This window comes from Nyctereutes procyonoides, unplaced genomic scaffold, assembly GCF_905146905.1.
Source record: "Nyctereutes procyonoides isolate TBG_1078 unplaced genomic scaffold, NYPRO_anot_genome, whole genome shotgun sequence".
Lineage (NCBI taxonomy): Eukaryota > Metazoa > Chordata > Mammalia > Carnivora > Canidae > Nyctereutes > Nyctereutes procyonoides.
In genome coordinates, this window is record NW_026575121.1 from 19,443,561 (window position 1) to 19,464,152 (window position 20,592).

Sequence of the window (20,592 nt, forward strand, 5' to 3'; positions counted from 1 at the left end):
GCCTCCTTCAGTCCAGGGTGTGATCCTGGAGACCTGGAATGGAGTCCGAGGTCAGGCTCCCTGCATGGAGCCTGCTTCTCTCTCTGCCTGTGTGTCTGCCATTCTCTCTCTCTCTCTCTCTGTGTGTGTGTCTCTCATGAATAAATAAACAAAATCAAAAGAAAGAAAGAGAGAAAGAAAGAAAGAAAGAAAGAAAGAAAGAAAGAAAGAAAGAAAGAAAAGAAAAGAAAATCTTTGTGGATTTCTTGCTCCTTGTGGAGCAGCAAGGAGTGGTGACTGGGAGGGAGCATGGTAGTGATATGGTGTGTATAGGATGCTGGTAATAATCTGCTTCTTGTTCTGGACAGTAGTTGCCTCACTATGTGATCTTTGTAAAACTTTACCAAATTACACATTTCTGTACATTTCTCTTATATTGACATGAGAGTTTCCTAGGATTAGCTAGCCAGACTACACTTGAGTGAGCCAGCAGTCAACTCTGCATATTTAGAATTTCCAATCAACTTTCAGCTTCACTATCTGTAATATGTATATGTAGATAAGGAGCTCAAAATATTTGAGAAAATTCTATAATATGAAAAAGAACAAAACAAATAACAGGACAGCACTTTAAAAAAAAAGGCTATATAAGAACAGGCTCCAAAATACACATTAATATATCAGAAATATAAGAAATCGAATACAATCAGGAAACAAAAACCAGAACCCTCTAACAAAATAAGATCACTCAGAGAACACAAATACACTAGTAGTAATGAAAAACTATAAGAAATATGAAGGTCAAAGTGAAGATATCTCTCTAAAAGGCAAGCAAAAACAAATATATTGAAAAATAGGAAAGAAAAGGTAAGGAAATTGGTGGAAATTGGTGCATCAGTCTGGGAGTTCCATTAAATAAATAACAAGAGTTTTATAAAGAGAGGAGAGAGAAATAAAGTGGAAGAAATTAAGAAATAATGCAAAACAATTTTATGTAATTTAAGAACCTGAGTTTTGGGCAGCCCCCGTGGCTTAGCGGTTTAGTGCCACCTGCAGCCAGGGGCATAATCCTGGAGACCCGGGATTGAGTTCCACCTCGGGCTCCCTGCATGGAGCCTGCTTCTCCCTCTGCCTGTGTCTCTGCCTCTCTCTTTGTGTCTCTATGAATAAATAAAATTTAAAAATCTTTTTAAAAAAAGAACCTGCTTTTTTGATGAAAATAATCTACTATGTGTAAGTACAAAGGATAAAAACAGGAATATAACAAACTGGGTAGAAAAAGAACATCCTAAGTATTTTTAGGATCAAAGGTATAAAGATAGAGAGAGAAAATATCAAATTATCTAGTGATCCTGGAAGCTAGCAGAGTAGCTACATCTCAAAAATCTAGAAAAACTATTATCCACCATGAATTTTATGTATCATCAAATTAGCACCTAAGTGTAGGGGTAAAATAAAGATAATTTCAGATATTTAATGTCTCAAAGAATTTAACTCCATGCACTCTTTCCTAGAAAATTACTAGACTAGGTGTTCAACCAAATTCAGGAATCAAGCAAGAAAGTAGTAGATATGGTCCAGGAGAAAGGATTTTATTTATTTTTTAAAAGATTTGTGTATTTATTTTAGAGGTGATAAGGGGCAGTGGGAGAGAAAGAATCCTAAGTAGATCCTCCACTGAGCTCAGAGCCTGAGGCGGGGCTAGATCCCACAACCAGGAGATCACAACCTAGGCCAAAATAAAAAATCCCATGCTTAAACAGCTGAGCCAGGCACCCCCCAGGAAAAAGAACATTAAACAAAAGAGATATGTGAGTGGAATTATTGAAATGCTGGCAGTGGTGGGTCTCTGGAATACAGATGTACAGCAGGGCTAGTGACAAATCAAGGCTGAAAGGCTCTTGGGAGAGACTCGTTTGTAACGGTGACACAGAAACCTACACACATACACACCACACGTAGGCATGCACACATACATACATACTTACCAAGATTGTTCCTACTTTCAAATTGTGTATTTGAGAGCATCTGATGATGAATTAGGGATAAGTGAATTGAAAACTAAACAAATGGGACAAAAAGATGATTGTTTTCTTCAGAAAAAAATGTTTCTCAGAGGATAATATACTTTATGTACACATGTCAATGGAGTGTGAGAAGATATAAAGATAATAAATCTGTTTTTCATAGTGAAGAGTCAATTATCTATTGATAAGAGCAGTGTCTATGCTCCTAAAGAAAAAAAAGAACAAAAGAAGCAACATAAGTACATTAAAATATAGAAGCAAAAAGAGGAATAACTTACAAAAAATAGAAATGATGACATCTGAGGAGAGGCATGAGGGAAATACTATTTTCTGATTAAAAAGTTCATAGTTTTTTTATATTCTTAATCCATAAAGATGCATAACTTCCATATATTTTTTAAATAATAACACTTAACCATACTAGGAACCATAGAACTTCTCACATCAGTTTCTTCATTCATCAGAAGAGGCAGATGATACCCAAAATAGCTCCTTTTGGGGCAACAATGTAATGGCTAGGCTAAGTTAATGATAAAAGCCTTTGGACCACCAAGCAGGTGCTCTTTTCCTAAGGAAAGTAGTCTCTGTTTCAAGAAAAACACTCAGGAATATGTTTCCAGATATATATGCAATTATTGAAACTTTCCATTCCATTATCAACATGAAATATGAGTCGCTCAATTTTATTTCATGATATATTCCAAATATATTTTGCTTAAACCTTAAAGATAACAGGATAAGAACCACAAGGATAAACCCATCTCATCCAGAGGACTGTAGCTGTAGAATTCATGAGGATGAATACTCCATGGCCCAAGATGGCTATTTAATACAGGATTCTGAAGATTTTCTAATTTCTAGGTAGTTATGCCAAGTGAGTAAGGAGCCAGTTGTGGAAAGATGCATGTATGTACATGCACACAGAACTTCTATTACATTCTTCTTTAGAGTTTTATTATCATCTTTCATCTGAGCTTGAGGTTTCCAAGGTAGTAAAACATAATCTCTGCTTTCCTGGATACATAAATCCTTCAGGGGATATTGCTTAATCTTATTCTTGCAGTATCATTTTATAGGGCTTTCTCAATTGAGGACTGGCAAACCAGAGACCTGTGGGTATGTCTGTATTCACTGAAGATAAACACTAGAATTAAATATTGTTTCACTTGTACATACTTACCTTGAATATCCTAACTCCCAATGTAATGAATGGAACAGATGCAATCATAATTTAATGTTTTCAAGGCAGCTTTCTGGGTTAGCCTCAGGGATGTAGAGTTTTGTTTAAATTTAGCTTGTATCAGCAATGAGAGGTTCCAATTAAGAAAAAAAAACTTTGAACGTATAGCTTCTCATACTTTCCTTGACATTAAAAAAATCAAATAAAAAAATAAAAATTAAAAAAATTAAATCAAAATCCTTTGCTTTGAAGTAGGACAAATTATCAATGATGTACACAGCAAAGATGGGGGTGGGGAGACAAAGCTCAGAACACTGCTTTATTAAAACAATCTATAATAAATCATCTAAGGCTTCTAAACAATTATTCAACCTACAGATCTTTTTTATTGTCCTTAGGAGCAAGTTACAAATGACAGCCAGTAAGACATTTAAATGAAATGGATACAAGGAGAAATGTAGCTTTATTTAGAAAAAAAAAATGATGAGGAAAGCTTGTGCATACCTAAAGCGCTATTTAGAAAAAAAAATAATTGTTTTCTTTACACTTATTCATTTTTTAAAAGATTTTATTTATTTATTTGACAGAGAGACAAAGCACAAGTAGGCAGAGTGGCAGGCAGAGGGAGAGGAAGAAGCAGGCTCCCCACTGAGCAGGGAGCCTGATGTGGGGCTGAATCCTAGGACATTGGGATCATGACCTGAGCTGAACCCACTGAGCCACCAAGGTACCCCGACATTTATTCATTTTTTGTTAATGATTTTGTATTTATAAAAATCCACTATATCATTCAGAAATGACAGCTGCTTTTCTTTCATGGCTTTTACTAATCTCCGAAATAGAGTTTATTTTAAATCAAGGAGTTAATTGTATTTTGTGTGCTGCCTATGGTGTAGACGTCCACTTCACAGAAAATCATCTCACTGATACATAAATAGGCTGCTGTGATTTTGTCCTTGGGAAAATTTTTGGCTATAACCCTGTTAGCTAGAGGAATATTTGCATTTCTAACTAAAACAATATTCTATTTCTTTCCTACAAATCATGACACTCAAATGTCATAACCTGCCAGTGAATGAAGAGTTTGTTGCCATTACATATATTTGTGAAGCTAATAACAAGTGGTAGTGCCTTTTCTTGACAGTCAAATACTAATACATTCACCAATTATGGCCCATAACAAAGAGAAAATTACACTCTTGCACCTTGAGATCAGACTTCTTTATTAGTACGGTCTATTCAGAATAGGCTAAAATAAGTTTTCCTCTAATGGATTCTATAGGCCAATTCTTCAACAACTTCTGGGCACTACATTCCTTCTTAAAAAGCTCTATTCTCAGTGGGAACCTAGACCAGTAAATATGTGGAAATCATTCAGAAAATAGATTGTGATTTTTTAAAATACATTTTTAAGCAGGTCACTCCAATGCTGATGTTTGAACTATCATTGCTTGGAAATTCAGTATGTATTCCGCTTTTTAGAGTTATTTATTTATTTATTCATTCATTCATTCAGAGAGAACATATGTGCAAGTTGGTGGGAGGCCCAGAAGGGCAGAGGGGGAGAGAAAGAGAGAGAGAGAGAGAGAGAATATGAATCTTAAGCAGTCTCCAGCCCCTGTGTGGAGTCTGACAGAGGGCTTGACCTCACAACCCTGACAATATGACCTGAGCCAAATCAAGTGTCAGATGCTTAACCAACTGAGCTACTCAGGTGCCCCTCTTCTTTTTAGACTTTTAACTAGCATTGGCATAGAAAGTCAAAGACTAAGATTGTTCCTGCTTATATTGTTCTACTTATAAGGTCTACCTTTCTTGTACTTGCTATCAAAGCAAAATATAAAATGTATGTTACCTTGAAATGGGCATATTACTCAAGTGCTAAACTTGTCTTATCTGAGAGACATTTTTTTTTGTTTTTTATTTTTTTTTTCTGAGAGACATTTTGAATTAGAATTGTTATAGTTGAATCTCTTTTGGTTTTAAGTAAAGAAACCTGCTTGATCATCTTTTAAAAAACAAATGTAAGGTGAGTAATACACAGAAAAATATTACAGATCTTAATTTTAGACAGAAAGTAGACTATAAGTCATTGGATAAAGCAGCCAGAAACCGTTACACATTTCATTCTCTTCTCTGTATATCAGCTTCATTTCCTTTTCTTTCTGTTATTACATTTTTGGAGTAAGGACCCCCAAGGCAGAATAGGGATAGCTCAAATTTTCATAGTTTATATGCCAAAATTATAAAGTTCCAAACACAAAACAAAAACAAAATAAAAAATAAAACCAAATATAAGTCCATGAATTGCCTCACATTTTCAGGAAATAAATTCTGATTGGCTTAAATTATGTCAACTCCCTACTGTTGCCAAGTCAACTATAGTCACAGAATAAGGTTATATGATGAAATATGAGTCTTAGGGGTTCAGTCCTATGAATAAGAATCATATTCCAGGGAAAAAAGAGGTATATTGTAAGTAAGGTAGGCAGAAATTTTTACAGATTTTTAGCATTGTATTGTTTTCCATGTTTTTGATATTTCACAACCATAAATTATAGTATATATTACAACAATTGGTCAAATAAAGTATATAAGTGAAGTAAAAGTTAGTTAGAGGTCCTATATGCAAACTATTATTTATAAAAATCTGCCAAGAGTTTGCTTCAATTAGAACAACATTTAGAGATAAGATATACTGTCTATTTTCACTTGGTGAATTCTTCTGGAGGCAAACAGAAGGTTAAGTCACATTTAAGCTTTATGAATATCCAAAATAAATAAGGATTAAATAAATAAATAAATAAATAAATAAATATGAGGATCGAGTATGCATTCAGGAAGAGGTGAAAGGTATATGATCCTTTTCATCCCAAATCTACTCACAGCCATGCTTGGTAAAATATACCAAGGATGCATGCTGAAACAACACAGACATTAGACATAAGAGTTTGAAATACAAAAGACAGTTCTTAGTTGCCTGATAAAACCATTTGGATATGTATAATTAAAAAACTGCATGTACTTTTATGTGTCAAAGGCAAACATGTATCTGGAGAAACTATATTTACAAGCTTTATAACATTCATTTTTTAGATTGATTCTATTCATTTTGTTTGGTTCCTTTTGATACATAAAGAGCATAGTCTTAATTAACAGCATTATTCCATTTGGGAATAGGCTACAGTAGAACTTAATTTGAGACAGATACTAACAAGATGTTGAGCAATTTAGTTTCTTTATTCTAGACACGCAGAAAGATATCTTTCTCAGTCTTCCTTATAGTTATGTTGGGGTCATGATTTGGATTCTACCCAAATGTAAGACTAGAAATGATGTGTGTGAACCCAAGTCTCGTCATGAAGCAATTTGCAGAATCCTCCACATCTGTGTCTTTGAACACTGGCTAGGAGAATGCAAAAGGTCTCAAAGACAACTCTTTGGGGTCCCCAGGAGAGGGTGGAGCAGCCTGACTTGGGAAGTCTCTTTTCTTCAGTTTCCATTGAGGAGATCTCTCCCATGCAGTTACACATGGTCAACAATTTGAATAAAATATGAATAAAATATAAAGATTTATTGTATTACATCTTATTTGTTGTTGTGGTGGTGGTGGTGTTTTTTTTTTAATATAATCTCTACATCTAACATGGGGCTTGAACTCGTGGTCCCAAGATTAAGATTTTAAACAGTTTATATACCAGCTATCACTCGTGGCCCTAGTAGTGTAATCGTGATTCATATTTATGACATAAAAGAGCAACTATATCTTATAACTCTCCAATGTTTTAAGGTCAGTGCTCACTCTACTGCTTGTAGTCTCAAGTTTGTTAATGAGTCACTTCTTGAAACAAAATAAAACAAAATAAAACAAATTATTCCTTCAAGTTGTAACCATCCTTTTAAAACAATTTTAGACTGACAAACTTCCACCACTGTAGAATAAACAATAGATGAAGGGAAAGAAGTGTATTGTCAGGAGAATAGAACTTTTAGAAGATATACTTTCATTTTTAGTTCTACCATCTACTAGGTGTAGGGCCTAAGGCAAGCAATTTTAAGTATCTGGGTTTCAATTTCCTCATATGTAACATGAAAGAGTTAGAGCATACCCCCAAGGTCCCATCCAATTCCAAGATTTAATGATCTAGGAATAGCCATGACTTGGAAAGGATGGGGAATTGGAGAAATAATGGAAAGAAGAAGGATATAAAGGTTATAGGTTGAAGAAAATAAATGTTGAAATAGAGGTGTGGAAGAGATTACAGAAGGAAAAACAAAACTGTAGAATGACATTATTTACTATAGTTGTAAAAATTTTATACACAGATACCTTGATGTATAGGCAGTCATTTTTAAGAGTTAATCTGTGAAACCAAGCAAAACTGATTTCAAAGCTCAGGTCTGCAATGTATACTTGGAAACGTATCTAGATCTCTTTGCATTTGAGTTACCCACTCCATAAATTAAGATAATGATAACTCTTTCTTAAGTGAAAATGTGAGATTTAATTGAATGAGTACATGGAAAGAACATAAAATGACATAAAATGCCTGAGATGTGTTAAAAATAGGATGTATTTATTTGTTATTTCAACTCTTTAATTTCCAAGTTAAATTAAATTTTCACATTTCTGTATGAGTTATCAATTTCCCTTTAAGTTACTGTGTAAAGTTGTCAAATCACTTTCTGTATCTGCTTTTCAATATTCTAATCTATGAAAAAGAAAAACTAAAATTATCTTGAATTCTTTTCAAATACTAACATTATATATCAATTTCCTTTGCATTGGTAAAAGCATCTAGTCTTGGCAAAATATGGAAATTAGAGAAACACTAGAAAATTACTTCTATATTTTCCCTTTATAGATGTTGCAAGCACCTGAAGAAAATAAACATATGTAATAATCTTTGAAAAAGTCAAAACTTGTCTTAATTTTGCAAAATTTTCTAAATTACATAAAAGACTAGTTAAAGCATGAAATAAACAGTAATGGCCTGAATGTAATAACATTCAAAGTAATGACACCAAAAATATACTGCAAATATTAAATATTAATTGAAGTTTCATACATTTCTTTCCCTTTATACTATTAAAAAAGTAGCACTAAGGATAAAACTATGTTTTAATATAAAACTATACATCAAAAAACCCCAAGTAAAGCCTATAACTTTAAAATCCAATCCACTTATGTATTAACTATTTTGATTGTTGATTTTCATGCACATAAAACAAAATCAATGGAATTATTTCCAAGTGATAGTTAAGATGATGTTTTTGTCCTTAACACACACACTTTAACAATCTTTTTAATTAAGTCACCATTTCCCCTGACTTTATTATCAATGGGTAAATACAGTTAAAAGGGAGCTTGAGTAATTGCTATACTCACTTTTTTTTTCTGTATAAATACTTAAAATCAAAAGCTTAAGTCTAAATCAATGTTTTTAAGTTTGTTTCTTGAGAATTACAGGAATCATTTGGGATTTGACTTCAGATTTCTTGGATCTTAAAATGGTACTATATATGAAAAACACTAATGATTGTACATATGATAAATGCTAATAAGTAGAAGAATTCTGAAGAACTGTAACATATATAGGAGAAAATATTTGGGGAACTACTGTAAAGTTTTGGGAGTAACACCCAAATTTCATGTTAATTTACCATAAAGGGACAAAATAATGTAAAGTTTAACTCAATGTTTAGTGTCAAGAACTATGTTGGAAATCTTGCAGTCCTCCACTTGTCTTTTAAATGGAGCTAATGAGATTTTTAAAATTGTTCTATATTTTCTCTCTATTTATTCTCAAAATATATCAAAGGTGTGTGGAAAATATAAAGATTAAAATGCCAAAGGTCACATAAGTCAATGTAAACATGCTTAGCCAAAGTAGTCTACTGTTTCCTTGTATAATTGTGGGGGCTCTGATTTCTGGCAGAATGTTCAGGTAGTGAAACCTGGTTATTTTGTACATCAGAATTCAAGCACTATGTATAGTGCCAAATCAAGGGACAAGGATTAAAGGAGGCAAGTTTTAACCACAAAACTGGTATGGAAATTAAAGGGTGAGGGACGCCTGGGTGCCTCAGCAATTGAGCATCTGCCTTTGGCTCAGGGCATGATCCCAAAGTCCCGGGATCACGTCCCCCATTTGGCTCACTGCCTGGAGCCTGCTTCTCCTCCCTCTTCCTATGTCTCTGCCTATCTCTGTGTGTCTAGCATGAATAAATAAATAAAATGTTAAAAAAAACTTTCTTTACGAAAAATAAAAATAAAGCAAAGAATGAGCCAAGGAGCATAAATCTGTCGACAAAGTCTAGGAAATGAAAAACTAAGATGAATCTAATCTGTCCACATAGTCTAAGAAATGAAAAACTAAGATGAATCTACTATTCTTGTACATTCATAATAAAACTATAGGTGTAAGAGCACCCAGTTTAGATTTCTTTCAGAGAATTATCAGTCTAAAGCTGTATAAAGTGTGAAGTGACACAGTGATTTTCAATAATAGGAAAAATATTCTCTAATAAATCTTCAATTATCTAAATAAATGGGAGAAAGACAAATATTTATCATGATGAATGATTTTGATAACAACCTCATTCCTTTAATTTGCTCTGAATTTTTTTTATTTTTTTATTGGAGTTCAATTTGCCAACATATAGCGTAACACCCAGTGCTCATCCCACCAAGTGCCCCCATCAGTGTCCATCATCCAGTCACCCCAATCCCCCGCCCACCTCCCCTAATTTGCTCTTAAATTTATCTAATGATTTTGTATTTTTACTAGAGAAAAGAGATGTTACATACCTCCTCATTATCTCTACTACTTATCCTAAAAAAGTTGTGACATTTTAGAAATGAGTGCATTGCAATGCCCTCACTAATTAAAGTGGGAATGTACTCTAATGCATCCTTTGATTCATATATCAATATATAGGATATTGAGTCTTATGAAGAAGGAGTCTAACACTTGTCAGTTTTCTACTGTTTTCAGTATTTACCCTTCGTAATATGTTTTGAAAAAAAATTTTTCCCTCCATTCCACAACTGAGCCACCACTCTGCAACATGCTCCTAGCACAGTTCCTAACACCACAGTGGATTACAACTCTCCACTCTGCTGTAATTTCTTGGTGGATGGCCTCATCTGGCAGGATGTCGATCTTTCTGTGTTGTTTTTATAGGTATGAATATCCCTTTAGTGCCTCGCTATTTTATTTCCCAGGACTCTATGTGTTATCAGAGTGGATTGAAAAATTGGAGTAACCCAAAGAAATCACAGTGTAGGTAAGAGGCATAGAAACTCTTCTCCCATAACAGCCCCAGCAGTGCAAAGGAAAATTATCCTCGCTAATGCACTGTAGTTCCTAACTTCTTCTCTGTCCTCAAACTTGGACATTTCTTAGAGCAAATCACCTGTAAACTGTCACGTTGAAAACGTGTACTGCCAGAGGGCAATCCACCTTCCACCCAGAGAGACTGTCCAGGCGTTAGAATATATTATCCCCTTTCTCACATGTATTCCCACATAAGCACAGGAACTCTGCCATTTCCCACAGTACAATTCTCAGCGCCTGAGTCGCTCAGGCTAAAATATCAAAGGTAGAAAACTTGAGAAAGATGATGTATTTACAGAATAAACAGGGACCTGCTTTGTTTTGTTTGTTTGTTTAAGATTTTATTTATTTATCCATGAGAGACAGAAAGAGAGAGAGAGAGAGAGAGAGAGAGAGAGAGAGAGAGAGAGAGGCAGACACACAGGCAGAGGGAGAACCAGGCTCCATGCAGGAAGCCTGATTTGGGATTTGATCCCGGGTCTCCAGGACCACGCCCTGCGCCAAAAGCAGATGTTCAACTGCTGAGCCACCCAGGCATCCCGTGGGATCTGCTTTGGATGGCTTTTTACAAATCCACCAAAGTTATCCAGAATGGTTTTGGTCTCAACAAATTCAATTTCCTTTGAGACTCGTGGCCATGATGAAATGGAGCAGATATGGGTCACTTTTTTCTGTAGTTGATTGTAACAGGTAGGCATTCACTCATAAAACAAATACTTATTATGTGCCCACTTGTGGCCATATTTGCAAGTGTTCTTTATATCTTAAATTCTAAGAAATTTTGATCTAGCAAGGACCATCCCCTTATGAAGTTTGCGTTCTCTGGGGACAAGTGAGAAAACAAACAAATAAGAAAAAACTGGTGTGACAGAAGATAATAGGTACTAAGTAAAATATCAAATAGGGAGTGTTGAGAATGCTCTGCATTTCTAAATAGGAGCCTGGGAAACCTCGCAGAGAATGGGACACTGGGAACAGAAGTGAGAGTGGGGGTGATACATGACTTAGATACAACTCAACAAAAGAACACACTAAGACCCGCAGAATTGTCATCATGTTTGAGGCAAATAAAGGAAACCGGTGTGGCTAGAATAGACTATGATAGTGGGAGAGTTTAATCCTGGGCTGTGGAGGAATTTGTAGAGCATGCTGTCTGCTTTGGTTTTTGTTGTGTATAGAAAGGGAAAGCACTGGAGGATTTTCAGCAGAGCTGTAATGTGACCTGACCAAAGGTTTAACAGAATCTTGCTGACTGCAGTGTTCAGAAGAGATTGAGGAAGAGCAGTGATGGAAAAAAAGGAGAGCAGTTAGGAGTCTACTATAATAATCGGGGGCCTCTGCAATAACCAGGAGCCACTACAATAATACAGTGAAGAGGAGCTACTGCAATAATTTGGGACTGCTGCAATAATCACGGGCTACTCCAACAACCCAGAAGCTATCTGGATAATGAGGTGACCACTGCAATAATGAGGAAGCCAGTGCAATAATCAAGCCTGAGAGGATAGTGCCTGGACAGGGTGTTACAATTAAGAAGTTGGGTAATGAACAGATTCAGCCTTTATTTCAAAATTAGGCCCTCCAGGATTTCTGGACAGATGCCACATGTGGTCTGAGAGAAAGAGAAGGATCAAGAAAAGAAGAGTGCCAACACATGTTTGTGTACTTGCTGCTTTTGCTAAGAAACTAGAAGATGGGATTGCTGCTGACTAAGATGAGAAAGACTATGGGGGAAATAGGTTTGGGAAAGTTGGATTGGAATTTCAATGCTGGACACAGAATATGCTTGAAGAGCTTTTTTCCAAAGTGTGTTCTGAAAGTTACTAGGTATATGAGATTCTTCAGAAAAAGTCTCGTTTTTATTTTTAGAGATCTTTCTCTCTTCATTTCTTAAAATGTATAAAGGCTTTTTAAGTCCTACTGTCAATAAATACATCATCCACACTTCACCTTTCTCAAATGCATTGGAAGATACAAATGACCGTGGGTTTTTGAGATCCATAATTATTGTAAATATCCAATAGAAATATAATTCTGTGGAACAAAAAATGCAGTAGACATATACAATAGAATATTATTCTAGAATCTTTATTGAATAAAGGCCAGAAAATGTACTAGAGTTTCTTACAAATATCTTTTTCCCTACTCCTTAAAAACCATGCAAAAAGATCATTAATATTTCAAAATTTCAGATGATGATAGTTCCTTGCATAAAGAAATTATCAGTACGTGTTTCCTTCCAACCTGTCCGCAGGAAGAGAGTATCCATTTTTAGATTATGCATTTTACTCACTTCAAGGAACTAAAAGCTTCATAAATGAACTTTCTCCTTAAATTGACCAAAATAGTTTTTATTTTAATATCTAAAATGGCATGTTTTATCCCATCTAGGTAACAGCATTTGTTGACTGTTAAAGTGATGACCAGAAGAAAAAAGCACATTTAGAAATGAGTACTCAAGTAAGAATTCCTCTAACTCTTAGCTTTTAGAGGTAAGCATAAAATAAATACTTAGGCAGAAGCAATTTTGAAAATTAAGAGTTAGTTTTGTTAATATTCATACTTACCATTCAATTGTCCTTACATTATAACTAAATTTACTAGGCTTTGTTGAGAAAAATACCACAAACACATTCAAAATTTTGTGATAAGAATATCTGATATATTACAGTAGGAGATGTTCATCATCTATATTTTTAAATATAATACAAATAAACTCAAAAGAAAATATAATAGCTTTAAATATAATGCAAATAAACTCAAAAGAGGAAAACATCAATACTTCATTTTTCTCCAGAAAAAAATCAGTTATTTAAATTGAAATTTTTAATTTCAAAATTTTAATTTAATTTTTTTTTCATTTCATTGCATTTCATTTCATTTCATCTCATGTTGTTTTATCCTGACAAGTTTAAGGTCAATGAACTATGCATTTGAGCAGGAGTTGTTTGCCTCTAAGGACTAAGTAGCACATAAATATTTTTTAAGTATCTTCAAAAATATAGTACCAAGTTTGGGGAACACTGTGCTTTTAACTATTTCTATCACTTTGTTTATGACAAAAACAGGGTTCCCACTAAGACAAAATCTGTTTTAGTTAGTGCTACTAAAGTTTATTCCATGGAGATGCTGCTTTTGTTGGTGATACAAAAACTCTGTGGTTACAAGAATGCTAAAGAAAAAATGCAAATTAGGAGATATTTCATGCAGTTTTATTCTCAAAAACATTAATAAATGATCAGTTGTGGTTTAAAAATAGATCTGCTCCATTTCCTTTCTCCTAGTTTAGATGCTTCTCTTTATAGTTGTATATGTTTTCATTTTGCCTCTTACACATTTTTTTTTAATTTTTATTTATTTATGATAGTCAGAGAGAGAGATAGAGGCAGAGACATAGGCAGAGGGAGAAACAGGCTCCATGCACGGGGAGCCTGACATGGGATTCGATCCCGGGTCTCCAGGATCGTGCCCTGGGCCAAAGGCAGGCGCCAAACCGCTGCGCCACCCAGGGATCCCGCCTCTTACACATTTATGTATAACATAAACAGTTATAGCTAATATTAAGTGTAAGTTTTATACTTTTCTGGGATGTTTTACTCACTAAAAGTCAGGAATTACTCCCTTTTTTTCCTTGTGTAAATCCTTTATTAGATTTTTTCACATCATTTATTACGACATTAAATTTGTAATTTTAAAAATTGAGATATAATTGACATATTACATTGTTTAAGTTTGAGATGTATGGAATGCTGATTTGATACTTACATATGTTACAACATGAGTACCACCATAGCATTAGCTAAAATTTCTATCTCATCACATATTTATCATTTCTGTGGTGAGAACATGTAAGATCTAGTCTCTTAACAATTCTGAATTATATAGTACAGTATTATTAACTACAATCACAATCCTATGCATTAGCTCTGTAGGACTTACTTATCTTCTGTTAGTTTGTGCCCTTGACCAACATCTTCCCAATTTTCTCACCTCCCTAGAGCCCAATAACCTGCCATTCTACCACAGTTTCAGTTTTTCAAAATTCCACATTAGGTAATATCATAGAGTATCTTTCTCTATTCAAAGTATTTCACTTGGCTTAATGCCCTTAAGGTCCACCCACACTGTCACAAATAGCAGAAATTCCTTCTTTTTTGTGGCTGAGTAATATTCCATTGGATATACATACTACATCTCCTCTATTCACCCATCTGTTGACATTTAGATTGTTTTCATATCTTAGCTATTGTAAATAATGCTGCAATTAAAATGGGAATACAGATAGCCTTTCAAGATCCTATTTTCCTTTCCTTTGGATATATATTCAGAAGTGAGATTGCTCGATTGCTAGATTGTGTAACACTTTGAAATCTTATTATTTCACACCAAAATAATTCAGCATCATAAAATACTCACTTTTTTTGCCAGAATAATTTCACAAATACTTGCTACAGGAAAAGAGAAGTTTAAATATTTCAAAATCAAACCATTTTCCCAACCTGAGTTCACTATGGCTCCTCTTCATTTCTGGTATTAGAATGTTTTATCCTTTATTTTTCTTGCTTACCCTGCCTAGATGTTTTATAATTTTTTTTAATCTTTCAAAAAAACATGTAGGTTTCAACTTCATTGATTTTTTTTAGTTAATTTTTTTTTACTTTCATTGATTTCTATCCTAATTTTTATTATTTTATTTTTTCCTTCCTTAGGTTTATATTGCTCATAGTTATCTACTTTCCTAAGGCAGAAGAATCCTGGATTATTGATATTCGATCTTTACATTTTTTTCATATAAGCACTCAATGCTATAAATTCCTCCTAAGCATTTTTGCTATACCCAACATTTTTCATAATTGTATTTTCATTTTACTTTACTTCAAAATATCTTAAAATTTCTCAAGGCATTTCCTATGACCCATGTGTTATTTAGAAGTGTGCTAATTGGGCAGCCCGGTGGAGCAGCAATTTAGTGCTGCCTGCAGCCTGGGGTGTGATCCTGGAGACCCGGAATCAAGTCCCACGTCGGGCTCCCTGCATGGAACCTGCTTCTCCCTCTGTCTGTGTCTCTTCCTCTCTCCCTGTGTGTCTCTATGAATAAATAAATAAAATCTTTAAAAAAAAATAGAAGTGTGCTAATTAATCTCCAAATATTTGCAAATTTTCTTGATATCTGCTATTGATACCTTCTTAATTTCTAAGTAGTTTTCTCTTTTCTCACCATACAGCCTTCTGTTGCTCCTCAAAGTAAAAACTCATGAAACTGTGGGGGTCTTCTTAAGACTTGGCCTGCAGGAGTTTTTAGTTCCCAAGGCAGTCTACACTCAGCCTCCTGCAATCACCAATTAGCATGTGAGTGTTCCTGGTTTCCAGTCACTATCTCAAGCAGCTTCTGATCACTTCTATGCTGATCTCAACTGTGAATCTCTCTTTATTCTCCTGACTCTAGTTTGAACATGATGCCTTGCCCTGTGTCCTCATTTCTATGATGGGCCAAAGTAAAGGTTCTGATTTTCAGTTCATTACAGCTGTTTTCTTTTTGTGAGGATGGGAATAATTACTTCTAAGCTTCATACAGGGGCTTATACCAGAATCACTTGTATTGTATTTTTAACTTTCAACATTGTTGGTATAGCATTTTGGTTTATTTCATGAATGACATGTCTTCTCTGTTGATATTAACTATAATTGTTGAAGTTGGGTCTTCCCACTATTATCTCTGTTGTTTTCATTGTTATGAGTCACTGATTTTTAGATAGCATGGCTAGAGTCTGTGATACGTAGCTATTCATTTGTAATTAAGTTGGTGTATTAGATATATATTTGTATGGGCAGAGTTTGCTGACCGGTAAGCTTTACAGTATAGTAACCACTGAAAAGAAACATCATGTAGAGATACTACAATATGAGTGACAAAAGACTATGAAATTTCCTGCGCATAAACATTTAGGTATATAAATGTTATTTTTATTTTAGTATATAATTCTTCTTGGTATATGACTTTAAATAATCTTCAGGTCATTTTTTTGCAGATGTGTTAAAAGTCCTTGCAGACCAAAGCAAGTGTCTGCAAAACCTCCTTCTCAAAATAACGCTTTTTATCCAGAAGTTCTAGGAAAAAAAAAATTTCTAGTAACTATTGAATTTCTGGTAGGTTTTACTAGACTCTAGAGAGGTTGGGAGAGGCTTAGGGCTACTGTCCCATGCACTAAATCACTCTACCACTCTATATCCTTCCTATTCAACTCTTGCATGTATTTTACCCTGGAGAAAAAGTAGTGAAGGCGAATATTACCTTGAAAATTTTACAATGTTAAGAAGGGCTTCAAATGTGAGAAAGTTGACCAATGATTTGTCTTTCTTTATTTCCCTTATAAAGATGTCCTATAAATAAATGAGTAATGGAAGACTATACTCAGCATTCTCTCTCACAAATTTACTTAGAAACGTAAATAAATATTTTAATATATATGGTAGAGGACAATGTATAAGCTACAATGACTAAGATTGTTTATACAATTGTTTACTATTTGATGAAACTGTGTTCCTGATTAACTCTCATTTCTCTATCTGTTCTTCTTGGTTACTCCATTATACTGTAAGCTCAATAACAGTAAATGATTTTGTCGTTTTTATAAATGCTTGATGTGTTCACTGATGTTTCTTAAGCAACTAGAAGAGTCCCTGCCATATAAAGATAACACTAATATTTCTGAATTCTAATTGTTTATATGAAAATATATTATGCTGATGAATTAACAAATATTTAATTATCAGGCAAGAGAATTTGCTTCTGACATTTATTTTTTTTGACAATTATTTTTGAAAACTTTCACAGATAGGAACATAATCAGATTTTATTATTTTAGAAAGCATTAAAAGTTCTCTATTTTGTCATTCAAAATGAAAAGATATGTCATAATTTTGTTTTTATTATCACTGTTAATTGAAATAGAAAACATAAAGTTGAGAATGAAAATGAAAACCAGCGACTCTCTTCTGTGACCCCAGATTCCATTCTTTTCCTAAAAGGCAAACAAAGAATCTTAGCTAGATTGTTCTACAAGGTTTTCAAATATCAAGGAGAAGTTACTGCAATTTAAAAGAAATTGCGGTTTGGTGCCGCCTTCAACCCAGGGTGTGATCCTGGAGACGCAGGATCAAGTCCCACGCCGGGCTCCCTGTATGGAGCCTGCTTCTCCCTCTGCCTGTGTCTGTTTCTCTCTCTCTCTCTCTCTCTCTCTCTCTCTCTCTCTCTGTGTGTCTCTCATGAATAAATAAATAAAATCTTTAAAAATTAAAAAATAAAAAATAAAAGAAAATAACTTAAAACTAAGTTGGGCTCGCCACTCACTCCATCTTAACTTTTTGTCATAGTGTTGGGCCCTACATAAGTTGCTTGAAGTAGTTTCCTATTTTCTACACTTGTCAACTCAATCTTTATAATCCCTGTTTTAGATATGAAAAATCCAAATGTTATTTTAATTTTTTATTGAAAATATGTTAGGCCCTTTTGCCTAATTTATTTTCCAGTCTACCTCTGTATCTTCCTCTCTTAAGCAAAATATGTTGTAGTATGTTTTAATTACTTTTTCTATTGTTGCATAGCAAATTGACACAAAAGTAACAGCTTAAAACAGCAGATGTTTATAGTACTTTTATTACTTTCTTTTTTTTTCTTGTAGTGGGGCCCAGGGTGAGAAGTCTGAACACAGTGTAGCTAGTCCTCAGCTCAGGGTCTCATAGGCTGAAATCAAGGTTCCTGGGAGGCCTGAATTTGCATCTGGAGTCTTCAGTGGGGAAGGATTTACTTCCAAATTCATTCAGGTTTTTGGCAGAATTCATTTTCTTGCAGCTATTGAATAAGATCTCAGGCTTCTTGCTGGCTCTCAGCTGGAGACTGCACTCAGCCTGTGGAGTCCTCCTATAGTTCTGATAAACTGCTGACAATTCCTGGAGCTGCCAGCAATTTCTTACTATGTGGGCTTTCCCAACATGAGTTCTTCCCTCATTGAACAAGCAAGGAGAGTCTAGATAGAGACTGTCTCACAAATCAATCAATATGATCCATCACATTAACAAAAGAAAGGATAAGAACCAGATGATCATTTTATTGATGCAGAAAAAGCACTTGACAAAGTACAACATGTGTTCATGATAAAAATCCTCAATAAAATAGATTTAGAGGGAAAATACTTCAATATCATAAAGGTCATATATGAAAAATCCACAGCTAATATCATCCTCAATGGAGGAAAAACTGAGAGCTTTTCCTCCATAGTCAGGAATAAGACAGGGATGTCCACTCTTATCACTGCTATTTAACATAATACTGGAAGTCCTAGCCTCAGAAACAAGAAAACAAAAAAGAAATAAAAGGCATCCAGATGAGCAAGGTAGAAGCCAAGGTTTCACTCTTTGCAGATGACATGATATCTCTATAGGAAATCTGAAAGATTCCACCAAACCCTGCTAAAACTGATATTCAAATTCAGTAAAGTCGTTGTTTACAAAATCAATGTACATAAATCTGTTTCATTTCTGTACCAATAATGAAGCAGCAGAAAGAGAAATCAAGGAATCAATCTCATTTACATTTGCACCCAAAAACCATCTGATATATCTGGAATAAGCCTAACCAAAGAGGTGGAAGACCGTGCTCTGAAAACTATAAAACACTAATGACAGAAATTGAAGATGACACAGAGAAATGGAAAGACATTCCATGCTCATTGATTGGAAGAACAAATATTGTTAAATGTTAAAATATCTATACTCCCTAAAGAAATCTGTACATTTAATGCAATCTCTATCAAAACACCAACAGTGTTTTTTCACAGAGCTAGAACAAACGGTCCTAAAATTTGTATGAAACCACAAAATACCCTGAATAGCCAAAGTAACCTTGAAAAAAAAAAAAAAAGCAAAGCTGGAAGCATCACAATTCTGGACTTAGAGCTATATTACAGAACTATAGTAATTAAAACAGTATGGAACTGACACAAAAATAGACACACAGATCAATGTAATAGAATGGAAAACCCAGAAATGAACCGACAGCTATATGGTCAATTAATCTTTTATGAAACAGGAAAGATTATCCAATGGAAAAAAGACAGTCTCTTCAACGGATGGTGTTGGGACAACCGGGCAGCAACCTACAAAGAAACTGGATCAATTTATTACACTGTACACAAAAATAAATTCAAAATAGATGAAAGATCTAAATGTGACATGTGAAACTAAAAATCCTAGAGGAGAACACAGGCAGTAACCTCTTTGACATCAGCCATAGCAACTTCTTTTTAGTTATGTCTCCTGAGACAAGGGAAACAAAAGCAAAAATAACTACTGGGATTTCATCAAGATAAATAGCTTCTGCCCAGCAAAGAAAGCAATCAACAAAACTAAAAGGCAACCTACAGAATGGGAGAAGATACTTAGAAATGGCATATCTGATAAAGGGTTAGTATTCAAAATATACAAGAACTTATAGAACTCAATATCCAGAAAACTAATAATCCAAATTAAAAATGGGCAGAAGACACGAATAGACATTTTTCCAAAGAATTAATCCAGATGACCAGCAGACACATGAATAGATGCTCAACACTGCTGATTACCAGGGAAATACAAATCAAAACCACAATGAGATATCACCTCACACCTGTCAGAATGGCTAAAATCAATAACACAAGAGACAACAGGTGCTGGTGAGTATGTGAAAAAAGTGAATCCTCATGCACTGAATGCAAACTGGTGCAGCCACTGAAACATAGTGTAGAGGTTCCACAAAAACTTAAAAATTAGACTACCCTATGATTTAAAAATTGCGTTATTAGGTTATTTACCCAAAGAACACAAAAATACTAATTCAAAGGGAACACGCACCCTGATTTTTATAGCAGCATTATCTACAATAGCCAAACCATGGAAACAGCCCATGTATCTACTGACTGATGAATAGATAAAGAGGTGGAGTGTATATATACATATACATGTATACGGTGGAGTAAATATATATATATATTTATATATTTATATATTAAATATATATATTAAATATATA

The 20,592-nt window shown here is 34.3% G+C and overlaps 1 protein-coding gene across 1 annotated transcript in view; it reads left to right on the forward strand.

Annotated features, from left to right (window-relative positions):
• LOC129516441 (cytochrome c oxidase subunit 7A2, mitochondrial-like) overlaps positions 1–20,592 on the forward strand; it is a 110,930-nt gene that overhangs the window by 50,972 nt on the left and 39,366 nt on the right. The window lies entirely within an intron of this gene.